Source organism: Phocoena sinus, chromosome 9, assembly GCF_008692025.1.
Source record: "Phocoena sinus isolate mPhoSin1 chromosome 9, mPhoSin1.pri, whole genome shotgun sequence".
Classification (NCBI taxonomy): Eukaryota; Metazoa; Chordata; class Mammalia; order Artiodactyla; family Phocoenidae; genus Phocoena; species Phocoena sinus.
In genome coordinates, this window is record NC_045771.1 from 103,982,792 (window position 1) to 103,995,535 (window position 12,744).

The following is a 12,744-nucleotide window of genomic DNA, read 5'->3' on the forward strand; positions in this document are numbered from 1 at the left end:
GCCTGCCGATGCAGGGGACGCGGGTTTGTGCCCCGGTCCGGGAGGATCCCACGTGCCGCGGAGCGGCTGGGCCCGTGAGCCATGGCCACTGAGCCTGCACGTCCGGAGCCTGTGCTCCGCAACAGGAGAGGCCACAACAGTGAGAGGCCCGCATACCACACAAAAAAAAAATGATGATGAAGATGAGGGTGTGCAGCCTGTTTGTGGAACAGGTCGGACCCATGGACATCGTATGGAATCCATCAGTCAGTGCGTGTCAGGCCTCTGCCATCCTCTCCTCCTGGACTATGTCTCGGGCAGGTCCCATAGCCTCTAGTCTTGTCACCCACCAGAACGGTCTCATTTGTCAGATGTTAAGAAATGCAGTTCCGTAGCCCCTCACCCTGGCCTCCCCACTCACCATGGCACCACTGGGGAGGCCGCTGCCCCGTCCACTGTCAGGCTCCTCTTCGGGCCCCTGGGTGCTGCCCCATGGCCTGGGTGCGGGGCAGACAGTAGAGGAAGAAGCCGGCACTTGTCCCTCCTGGGTGCCCTGTGCTCTTCCCTTGCTGCCCGGTCAGTGCACCCTTGGGGGCAGCAGGCACCCTGCTGCCCTGTCTTCCTGTGGACTTTGGCCCTTCAGCTCCTGCTTCGTGGGCCCCGCAGCCTTTTCAGCCTCAGCCCTGGTGGGCAGCCTCCATGTCCAGGTTCCTCCCAGGCCTCTGGGGGGGTCGAGCCCTGCAGCATCCACCTGCCTCAGGAACTGGGAGTCCAGTCCGTAGGCTCCGACCAGTGGGCCTGCAGATTGCCCATCATTGACCCTCTCTGTCACCTGCTGACCTGGCAGCTCCGGCCAGCCTCCCTCCCAATCTCGTGAGGCAGCAAACAGGCATCATTTTTGGTTCCTGAACTTCCCCAGCCCCAGAGACACGCATCCCAGCGCTCCCGGGCAGCCCCAGGTCTGCAATCCTGCAGCTCCACGCGCGTCGGCCCCCAGCCCAGCCCTGTGTGTGGCTCTGTGGTTTGAGGCGGGGTAGCCAAATGCCAGATGGTGGGGAGTGGGTAGGGTGCAGTGATGTCCCACTAGCCTGCCACGCTGGCGATAGAGACCCTTCGTTTCCTGGTGACATCTCTCTTCTCTGTGGAGGGGGGATGGGCAGCAGGTGGGATTTCCTCTGTGCCAGGACCTGCAGGGGGACCAGAGGATGGGGTCCTCATCCCGGTGTGAGGCATCGTGGTGGTATGAGATCGGGAGGGTCCCATTCCACCCTGCACTATGATGGTTACCAGCTGGGGGCGCAGACAGCAGGCCCTGAGCTCGGGCCTGTAGAGAGTGAGTCACTGCATCTTTATATGAGCCCGTTATTGGAGGAGGAGATGGACGCTGCCTACCCTGTGCAAGGTCACGTGGTGAGCGGTGATGCTGAGATGTGAGCCTGGGTGCTGTCACCCTCTCCCTGTCATTCCTTTGGGGTCCTCTCTCCCACTCACCCCTTCGACTCCCACCCCCACCCTGGCCACGGGCACAGTTGAGTCCTGTGACTCTCCTTCTCAACCTCACTCGTGCACTCGCCAGTGAGGGACTCACGGATGGGACGGCCTGGGTGGGGAACCTCAGCCTGTGTGCAGAGCACCAAGGTTCAGGTAAGCCCAGTGAGGGTGACCTGGGGGCGTGGCAGAAACAGTGCTGGGATGGAGGCATCGCAGGTGGAGAAGTCTGGGGTTAACCCAGCAGGCAGTGGGGACCGCTGAGGGCTTTGCACCAGGAGGGTGGTTGGAAGGAGCTGTCCTTGAGGAAGGCTCCTCTCAGCCTGTGGGGATGGGACTCAAGGTGTGCAGGGCAGGTGAAGGAGGAGATTCCTTAGTGTCTACGGTAAGAGTCCCTGAGAGAGAACAGTGACGTGAGTAAGGATGCAGCAGGAGGAGACAGGCTGAAGCTGGCCAAGAGGGAGCTTGGCACAGCCTTTGGGGGAGTAGAAGGAGGAGAGGAGGGGGAGGGGAGGGGGAGAAGAGGAAGAAGGAGAGGAGGAGGGGGAGGAGAGGAGGGGGAGGGGAGGAGGGGAGGAGAGGAAGAAGGAGGAGAGGAGGGGGGAGAGGAAGAAGGAGGAGAGGAGGGGGGAGAGGAGGGGAGGAGGGGGAGGGGAGGAGGGGGAGGAGAGGAAGAAGGAGGGGAGGAGGGGGGAGAGGAAGAAGGAAGAGAGGAGGGGGAGAGGAGGGGGGAGAGGAGAGGAGGGGGAGGAGAGAAGAAGGAGGAGAGGAGGGTGGAGGGGGAGGAGAGGAGGGGGAGGGGAGGAAGAAGGAGGAGAGGAGGGGAGGGGGAGGGGAGGAGGGGGAGGGGAGGGGAGGAGAGGAAGAAGGAGGAGAGGAGGGGGGAGAGGAAGAAGGAGGAGAGGGGGGGAGAGGAGGGGGGAGAGGAGAGGAGGGGGAGCAGAGAAGAAGGAGGAGAGGAGGGGGGAGGGGGAGGAGAGGAGGGGGAGGAGAGGAGGGGAAGGGGAGGAAGAAGGAGGAGAGGAGGGGGAGGAGAGGAAGAAGGAGGGGAGGAGGGGAGGAGAGGAGAGGAGGGGGAGAGGAGGGGGAGGAGATGACAATGCAGTAGAAGGTAATGAAGCACTAACCTAAAAGGAGAGGTGGCAGAGAAAGTGTTGCCTGGAGGGGCTCTTTGTCGGGCTTCTAATGTCTAGAAGCCAGCAGACTTGTTACAGTCTCTGGAGGTGGTGGGTGTGAGATGGTGGCAGGTGTGGATGTGGCCTCACTGCAGTGCGGAAGCTTGGCGGACACTGGCGTCTCACTGGGGGGCTCCTGGGGGCGGCACACTCCTTGCTTCCTTGGGGCTGTGCTGCACTGGCTGTGCCTCCCCTTGCGGGGAAGGAAGTCGACCAGAACAATGGGGGCTGCTGGCTGGAGGCAGGAAGCTCAGGTGACTGCAGCTCAGGCAGAGCTGACTGTGGGGTCCCGAAGTGGGAGGGTGTTGTCCTGGCAGCCAGATCCCTCCATCCAAGCCCACTGCCCCCTCACTGGGACCCTTGGGCGCTGCGGCCTCGTGGCGCGTCTGCCACCTTATCTGTTTGGCAGCTCGTTTGTGATCCTGGGACAGTGATATTTGGTAGAAACTGAATATGGCCTTCAAGCCTGAGAAGCCTCACTACCACATGGAGTGTGGCTGCAGGAACACAGCGAGCTTCTGATGACATAGCTTTTGGGGGGAAGAAAAGAAAAAGAAAGACTCTTCATCCAAAGAAGGTGCTGAATCGCGCCTGGGACATGGCAAGGCTTGCTTTAGGCAAAGTCAACAAATGCTTGGTTGCACGAGGTTGGTGAGCCACGGTGAAGGTCTGACTTGTGTCTCAAAGAATAATTACACTTCTCCCCGAAGCGGACACCTGCGATGTCCATGCCGGCAACTCCGAGAAGGTGGTGGGCGTGTTTTGTCAGAAAGAAGCGGGTAGCTGCCAGGCATCCTTGCTGAAGACACAGCTCTGCTCTTCCTCCCAGATCGTTCAGTCCTTTTCAGTTTGTTTTCTGGATTAGAAGGTTCAAGCCTTGGACCAGGTGAGCCAAGGCAAATTGATTTTGCTCCTGGCGGGGGACTCAGGAGCACCGTTTTAGCTGGCAGGCGTGGCACCGCGGGCTTGCTTGGGAGGAAGCCCTGCATTGGGTGGCACCTTTATGAATAAGTCACAGGCTGGTTGGATCAGAGGCCTCTGCATGTCCTCACAGCTCTGCTTCTCCTCTGCGCTCCCATCCGGGGAAGCTCCAGGGACGGGCTCTTGCCTTGAGCTGTTGGGACCGCGCTGGCCGTGAGATAAGGTGCCCCCTGCTCCTTGTAAAGGGACAAAGCAAAGCCTCCGGGAGGGGCCAGCACAGCTTGGGATGTGTGCACACATCGCCAGGTGGTTTGGGAACCAGTAAGTTTTCTCCTCGGATCTGTTTCCTTTCATTCGATAAGAATGTTCAAACCTCAGTAAACGGGTACAGACTATTTTTTGGAAGGAGAGATCCTTTTTCTATAACATTTAGCAATGCAGTAACTCTTGGTTTTATCTGATTCTTGGGGTGTGAGTTGCTCTGCGCAGCTTCGTCGTGGAGTCCTGGCCGCCGGCTAAGTGATCCACACCCACGAGCTCTTTCTTAACTTACTGGGGGTTGGGTAACCGCTGTGGGATTCAGCTCTCAAATGCTGCTCTTTGAATATGTACTTGATGTGCACTGAGATAGCCATGTTCCCATGTACACGGGCCCGCGTGTCAAGTTTGCTGAGTGTTATGGATAGCTTTTGCTATTGTGTCTTTGAGAACCCCATCAAGAAAGCTAATCGTTTCATTTTGGGTTACTGAAAGCTTCTCCCAACCCCAGGTCACGACGGTGAAAGTCTCTTGTGAGTAGGGGTTCTTGGTTGGTTTTGAATGTGTTTGCTGCACAAATGAGCTTTCATTGGGCACCTAGAGGAGTCAGCTTCTCCTCTGCCCTTGTTAGAGGCAAGAGGCTTGTTTTTTTGTCCCAAAGAGTAAACCTGCTAATAACAGTAAAAGCCGTTTTAACAGCTATAGTCACTGAGTGCCCTGCAAGAAACTTCCTGAGTCATCTTGTCTAATCCTCACGTGAGCCCCATAATAAACACTGAAATCATTCTCCGTTTGGCTCCTGGGGAAACTGAGGCTGACAAGTGGCAGTACTTGCCCAGACAGAGTCGTCTGCTGTAGGACACACAACTGGCAATATGTTCGCCAGATCCGCATACAGCAGAGTGTATCACGGGGCTGGCAGGTGCTTTGCAGCTATGAAAGGGTGTTCTGAGGCAGAATTCCAAAGGACGGTGTCTCTCCGGTGCCCTGAAAAGCAGTGTTTTTATGGGAAGCCCATTTCCCCCTGGTTTACTGGGACTCTGGTGTTCCTCTCTTGATGCAGTGTTTCTCCTTCAGGCTGCCGCTTGAAGATGGCCTCTTAATTTGAGAATTCCACGGGTACATGTATCTGGATCTGTCGTTGACTGTTTCCCTTGTCCTAAGTTTTGTTTTTAAAGGCAAACAGGGTAGGGAAAGCATCAGAGGGACTGGCCTCATTCCTCCTTTATTAGGAGGGATTCTTGTCTAGGAAGGAATAGTACCCTGATGAGGTGAGGTACTTACTGAACCCTGAGAGAAGGCATCGCCGGGGTTCGAACCTGGGGTCCCCACGACTCACAGTGGTCTGCAGAAATCGCGTGCACATACGTGAAGGTGTCTTGGTGCACCGGGCCCTCATCAGATCCTGATCCTAAAGGCTCGGAGAGCCCTGAGGATTGACCTGGAAGCTTCCAGCCGTGAGCCAGTCTGCCCATCTCTCCGGGACTCTGCCTCGTCCTCTGTTCCATGAGGATGTTGAACACAGCCTGTGATTCGTGTGTCCTCAGCACTGAAGGACGTCCTCGGGGGCTCTATTAGACAAGGCTGGTCCGGACCCCACATCACAGCAGACTGTGCCAGGAACCTTTCCCAGCGGGGGCCTCCCGACCCACCCCCTCAACTCAGTGGCCCCTGCAGGATGCCCACCCTCTAGCACATGGCACAGAGCCTGGACGGTTCAGCATTGGCTGCTGGATACCCTGGGGTTTTTTGTTTTCAGGAAATAACTAGGGAGAGGGCCGGGGGCGCGTAGTGGCTCAGGAGGACCCGTGGCAGCGTGAACCCGAGAGAGTCCCTTGCCTGTCGGATCCTCAGTCTTCCCGTCTGTACAGTGGGGAGAGTAACCCTGCATGTGCCCTTGCTGTGAGGACTGAACGTATGTATGCCAAGTGCTTGGGACTTGGCTGGCTTGTACGTCCAGAAACTGAGAGCTAAAAACCCCGGTTACTGCTGGGCTCAGAGGCGTGGGAGCTGTTACTGGAGGTTGGGGAGGGCTCACTACCCCCTCGCACCCATCCTGCCCACCCTCCGTGGTGCCGTGCTGTCCCCGGGTGTTGGCCTGGGTTTTGGGACGTCCACCTTCTCTTAGATGCTCGCATAACTGGGCAGTGACACGCAGCTGAATCACAGCAGAGGGGAGCTGACTCACTTGTACAGCAAGTAGTCTCTGAGTTGCCTTCTCTGCTGGAACCAAGAGAGTCGTGGGGTTAGAGTCTAGAGCCGTGGCTGGTCCTACATGGTCTGGTCCAAGTCCCGTGAGTGCCGACTGGGAGAAGCGCTGTGAGAGACACTGGCTGGATGCTCTTCTGGAGAACATTCTACGGGGTCGCAGTAGGGATGGGGGAGAGAACTTTCTGAGGAGCGCGCCTTCCAGGGTGAGTCAGGAGGAGAGGCGACAGCATTTCCGGCAGGGAACAGAGTGTGTGAAGCCCTCGACGAGGGAGAGCTTGCTGATTCAAGGTAGCAAAGGAGGAGGCGTGGGGGGACCGAGGAGACTGGGACAGACGAGGTTGGGTGTGCTTGCGCCGCAGCGCTGGGGGGACGTAAGCGAGGACGTGGTAGCTACTGCGATCTGTGATTTAAATGATGGCTTGAGTGTAGAATCTAGCAGAGGGAGAAGGGGTGAGGGGTGGGAAGGGGCCCATGGGAATCACGTGGAGGGGGATTTTGTCCAATTGGGATTCTATCCCAGACCACCCCAAACTTTCTGGACCTGCTCTCTTTGTGTCCCAGCCGGAAGGCGGGTCTTGTTAGCAGTGGTGTCTCTGTCCCTTGCCCCTGGCCGGGGTGGCAGGGGGGACACGCCCTTGCTCTGTGCCCTGTTGCTTTAGGTATTGAGGGCCGTTGTGAAGACCACTCTTTCCTGCCCTTGTTGCCTCCACGGTATGTCTTCCCCTCATTTCTAACAACCCTATTAGCCTATATTTGGCGTCATCTTTGGGGTCTGATGTCTTTGTTCCACTTTCTCCTGGAATCTCCTGACCCATGAAAGGATAAACAGAAGGATGTTGTCGGTAGCAGCGGAAGGCCCTTCTTGCTGATGCCCAGAGCTCACCTGGGCTCCGCCAACACAGGCACTTGATGTGTTTAAACTTTCACTGAACTTCCTGAGGAAACTGTAGAAAATACCTTGCAGAAGGGAAACTCCACCTACTGGGTGAATGCGTTTACAAAAGAGAAGCAGTCCATCGCTTCCCTCATGCTGACCCCCTTCAAGGCTCTTTCCCGGGTGTGACCCAGGTCCCTCCCCTAAATCCGGTTCCTGAGTGGGTGAGGCTGACAGGGGTCACGCAGAGGAAGGAGCAGCGCCAGGGACACCCCCGGGACAGGGACAGGCACTGCGGGACATGGGATGCTGAGGAGACAGGCTTGGAACCAGGCTTCTTGCCCTGTAGCCCTCGCTCTGAATCACGGCTCTCACTCCCATTCTGTGGCTGAAATCCAGCTGAAACCGCCAACATTCCATTTAAATGTGAAAAGTTAAACCTTTGTATTTCGGCTTCTTATCCTGCACATCAGTCTTCTGACTTTAAGAGGATGACCATCCTTTACATAGACACCATCTTCATGATTGCTTTCATTTATTTAAAATTTTCCTTGGAGTATGGTTGATTTACAATGCTGTGTTAGTTTCAGGTGTACAGCAAAGTGAATCAGTTACACATATGGCATATATCCAGTCTTTTTTCAGATTCTTTTCCCATATAGGCCATTACGGAGTACTGAGTAGAGTTCCCTGGGCTGTACAGTAGGTCTTTGCTGTTTATCTACTTTATATATAGTGGTGTGTATATGTCAATCCCAGTCTCCCAATTTATCCCTCCCCCCTCCTGCACCCTGGTAACCATAAGTTTGTTTTCTACATCTGTGACTCTGTTTCTATTTTGCAGATAAGTTCATTTGTAGCCTTTTTTTTAGATTCCACGTATAAGTGATATCACATGGTATTTGCCTTGTCTGTCTGACTCATTGCTTTTCTTTTTAATGCAAATAACTTAAACAGATGCCATTAATCTGATGGGCACATTTCATAATGCATCCAAACATGAAACTAAACAGCGGTTACATGAAATCGTCCTCATTGCCTGTTGAACAGTGCACACAGCTAATTAAAAGGCCAGGGTCTTCATGTCGTTCTCAGACAACAAAGAAAAAGCTAGTTTGTACTGAAGCGATGCAGGGCTTGGTCCCTTACCCCTCACGGTACAGGGGACAGAAGTCCTTCATTCTCTGTCGCTGGCACGTCCCCAGCCCCACCCGGCCGTGGTGGGGAGCAGTGTGGCACTGAGGAGAATGCAGCTGACCTCATGTAGGCTACTACTAATTTTTAAAAAATTGAAATGATTGCACGTGTCAAAAAAAAAATATTCTGCACTTTGGGCTGCCAATGAATCCCTTTGTAGATCTTCAGGGATTGGTATACTTTAGTTTTTTTAAAAAAGTGTTATAGAGACAAATATTCTTGCACAAAAGTTTTACTTAAAAATTCAATAATTATCTCAAAAATCTGTGAAGTGTCTGTTTAAGAAGAAGTAAGCAGGCATCCTCAAGCACATTCTGCCCTCATCTCGTTTCTGTGCAGCCGTTGTGTGCCTTCCGGCTAGGAATGAACTTAACACAGTACTAAGTCCGTTGCAGATTTCTTCATCAGTCGGACACCCTCTTTGGGGCGTGAGAGCCTGTACGGACACGTGACCTCTTGGGGGCACCTGCCCCTCACCGGGTCCTGGGCCAGTCATCTTATGGATATTACCTAGTTCAAGCCTCACAGCAGCGAGACCACAAAATCCCGGCCTCCTGGGCAGATCCCGGAGTGTTTGCTAGGCCCGTCCCTTGTGAGTGTTTAGTGCCTCCATTGGAGAAGCCTCGGCTTATGCGTTCACACTTCCTAGGCTGCTCTGTACACGAGCGGGCAGCTCTGAAACCAGCGCTGTCAGTGCCACGAAATCAGGTTTCGAGCACTTTGACTCGGTTCCCTTTCATGCTAAGCACGTGCTGAGTCCTCGCTGCGTGGGTAGCTAGCTGCAGGTGTAGACCCTGAGGTCCTCGCGATCACAGATGCACAGGCTGCCCCTGCCCACACCTGCCTGCATGTCCTCACCTTCACCCCCCGCCAGCCCGGCTCACAGACATATGGGCTCAAAGGGAAATAAAGTGTCCACCCTCAGACCCCACCGGAGACCGCTGGGGACGGGACGGCCTTCCCTTTAGGGTGGGATGTAGGGGAGTCTGTGTCCCCTGGGGCTGTCTGCACACCTCACCCTTTAGGTGCGTTTCCACCGGGGAGGCCAGCCCCCTAGTCTTCATCTCGGCCAGGGTGCTGACGCCAGGCACACGGAATCCTCGCCCAGGTGGAGCCGTTCTCAGAACGTCTCCGACCTTCCCGCAGTCCTGCTTGCGTAGACCTTTCTGCCCCTGATTCTGTCTAACCCCTGCCCCTCTCTTGTTTCTCACGAGGGTGGGATTTCTCCTTTGGGTCTCATGGTCAGCTGCCTTAAATTTGCACTTGTCTGTGAACTTGCCTTCCAGAGCTGGGTATGTGTGTGTACATGTGTGCGCCTGTGGGTGCGTGTGCACGTGTGAATCACGTGCCTTGCGAGAAGAGCCTGTTTTGCTCTTCAGCGTTCATAGGAAATGCCCGAAGTCTCCCCCTCCGCGCGCCCAGGGTCCCTCCCTGACCCAGTCTGTGCCCATCCCCCTGCCTCACCACATGCCAGCCTTCCTGAAATGCGCCCACATCCCAAGCCCCTTCCCACCTTGGTGCCGTCAGAATGACCATCCTTGCTGGGGACAGCCTCAGGCCCGCGCTTGTGCTTACCACACCTCCGTCTGATGGTTCATGTCACCACTCACACGTCATCTCCTGCAACTTTGTGAACTCAGCCTAAATCAGGAGCCCTTACCAGTCCCTGCGGAGCAGTCTTGCCTTCCGTGCCCTCGTGGCTGTACCATCCTTCCTCCTGTGTCACGTGAGCTGTTGCCCAGCCTTGGGGACTGTGATCCCGTGGAGGATGACTTACAGCTGTGATCAGCGATCTTAGGATGGTCCTGGGATGTGATGGGGCCACCACATACTTGTTTAGTGGATGACTGTCTTCCTAGACACGTGTGGCATTGCTCATAGGAGAAGTTAAGTCTTCAGGTGTGAAGGATAATGTTTGTGATGGTATGATTAAAAGCCTGTCATTCCTGCCCGCCTTTCTCGGATGCTTCCTCCAGACCAGTGATTCCCAGATCACTGAATTCTTTGCTGCACCCACGACTCCCAAGGAGGTGGCTCAATTCAGAGTCAGATTCGGGAGGCTGGCCGGCCGGCCGGGGCCATTTGCCCAGAAGCCCAGGCCTCCCGCACTGACTCTCAGCGGAAGTGCCTGGCAGCCTTGGGGCTGCTCCCTCCCTGGGGATGAGAAGAGACCTCGCGTCCAAGAGCTGGAGGAGAATCCAGGTGACCCTGGAAGTGACCTGACCCTGAGAACCAGGGCAGCTCGTGTCCAATTTTCTGACTCTTCGGAGAGGAAGCAAACTTCTGCTCGGGAAGACTCTGAGAAGAGAACGGTGACCCCTTCCGCCTGCAGCGCCAACAGACCCACCGAGCCACAGCTTGCTTCACCGGCGGATCAGAACCACGAGTAGCCTGGTCTGGTTCTTCTTTGAAATTTGGGCGGGCTTCAGATTTCTTTGAACTTTGAAATTCCCGTTCAGGAGACGCTGTTCACCCCGCTTCCTGCCCGGGCTGCCAGCATGGTAAATGGGCGGGGATCCTGCAGTCTTCTCATTCGGCGGAATGGGCACCAGCCTCGGCATCCATGGACAGTCACACTAGAGAGCAGAGCGCCCTTTGGACTGTGCTCAGGGAAGTAGAGAGCTGTGTGGACATTCTCTTCTCAGGCTGCAGCCTTGCCTGCCCGGGCCCCTCCAGCTTGGCTGGGTGCCAGCCATGGCCTGGAGGTCGGTTTTCATTCAGCCGCCTGGACTCGGCCCTGGGATTTGCACTCGCTGAGCCCAGACGGTGTCAGACGCACAGCCCACACCGTCTTGGATCGGCTGCCTTTCGTTGGGGCAGTGTCTCCGCCTCCTGATTCACACCGAAGGGCTCTGGGCGGAAAAAGCCGTCTGGCAGTGCCCCCGCTGATGTGGTAACTAGCAGACATGGCCCTGACATTTGGGTCAGAACTATGTGATGGTTTTAAGATAAAACCGTTTGGAGCTCTGACTGATGCTGTTTGAAATGCCAGAAATGTTTTTACGTGATGGTTTTAAGATAGATTACCTTTGAGATGCCAGGAATGTTTTAATTTTTATTGTTTTCATCTGCTAAGTCCTTCCTGCCCGGGCACTCCCAGCTGCTTTCCTGGAGGGAGCAGAGGGCAGGTGAGTGGCTTGCTCAGCAGCTCATGCCCTCAAGAGCCTCCCGGGGTGTGCCCAGGAGGGGCCAGGGCCTGGGTCCCTGCCCGGTGGGTCCTCAGACTGGGGCAGAAACCTGGCCCTTTGACGGCCACGCGCTCCCAGACTCAGGTGACCCCAAACGCCCGACACCTGCACAGACCTTCCAAGGTCAGCACCTCGGCTGCCCTGGACCGAGTGAAGGTGGTCCGAAGAACGCCCGACACCCGCACAGACCTTCCAAGGTCAGCACCTCAGCTGCCCTGGACCGAGTGAAAGTGGTCCAAAGTGGTCCCTCCGGGCAAAGGAGGCCAGTGCCGCTGCGACCATGTCATGTGGAGATGCTGCTCATTAGCGGAGGGGCCTGGGGGGTCCGTGCACCTGGGCATCTTCTGCTCTTGAACTGGCCCACGGTTACGCCCTTGAACACACAGCCTGAGGTGTTGTGATGCTCCTGGGGTGCAGGAGGATGGGGGGCGCAGCAGAGATGCCTCGCTGCCCTCGAGCCCTGCTCCCTTCAGGGCTCCCTCCTGGGCAGATGCAGCCTCACGCCTTCCTTCCCTTTCCTCTAAGGGGCCCATGAGCCTCCACCCCCGTCAGGTCCTGCATCTTCCGCCTTGCCCCCCAGCCAGAGAAGCTTCTCGTGGGTGGTGGGACAGAGGCTGAGGGGCCCCAAAGAAGGAGCGAGCCCCGGCAGGAAGACTCACAGTACCAGCTGATCCCATTACTAGGATGAAACGATTTCATTAGGATGAAGTCTAATTTTATTAGGATGAAAACTTAATTTTACTGGGAGGCAATGATTAAATAGTGATAAAATCACATGAGGTAAAATGTACCATTTCTGAGCCATGTTGAAGCATACAATTCGGTGATGTTAAGGGCATTCACATTTTTGTGCCACCATCTCCAGAACTTTTCTTCATCTGGAACCATTCAGCGAACCGGAACTCTGTTAAACAAAAACTCTGTTAAACCCATCAAACAAAACTACCCGTCTCCCCCCTCCCCCAGCCGCCGGTAACCACCCTTCTATTTCCTGCCCCCGTATGAACTTGGCTGCCCTCCGAAACTCCTATAAGTGGAATCAGGCAATAGGTGTCCTTCTGTGACTGGCTTGTTCACTTGGCTTAATGTCCTCAAGGTTCATCCATCTTATGGCAGGTGTCTGAACTTGCTTCCTTTCTAAGGCTGAAAAATATTCCACAGTGTGTATCGGGCCATATTTTGTTTATCCTTTCATCTGTTGATAGACTCTGGTTGTTTCCACCTTTTGTCTATTGTGAATAATGCTGCTCTGAACATGGGTGACAAGTATCTTTTTGAGTCTTTACTTTCAATTCTTTGGGTATATACCCAGGGTCGCATGGTAGTTCTATTTTTAATTTTTTGAGGCCCCTCCGTACTGTTTTCCGTAGTGGCTGCACCAATTCACATTCTCCCCAGCAGTGCGCAAGGGTGCTAATTTCTCCATGTCTTCGCCATCATTTGTCATTTTCTG

The 12,744-nt window shown here is 55.3% G+C and overlaps 1 protein-coding gene across 18 annotated transcripts in view; it reads left to right on the forward strand.

The window, feature by feature from the left end:
• The window catches only part of COBL (cordon-bleu WH2 repeat protein), a 260,115-nt gene that overhangs the window by 67,637 nt on the left and 179,734 nt on the right, over positions 1-12,744 (forward strand). Inside the window, exon 1 of one of the 18 annotated variants that reach the window (XM_032643489.1) lies at positions 5,955-6,320. The exons of 13 other annotated variants lie outside the window; for them this stretch is intronic. The gene's annotated coding sequence lies outside the window, so the exon portion shown is untranslated. Of the gene's footprint in view, positions 1-5,954; positions 6,321-12,744 lie in introns of those variants that run through there. 4 more of the 18 variants (XM_032643488.1, XM_032643494.1, XM_032643492.1 and 1 more) reach the window with 4 other exon arrangements.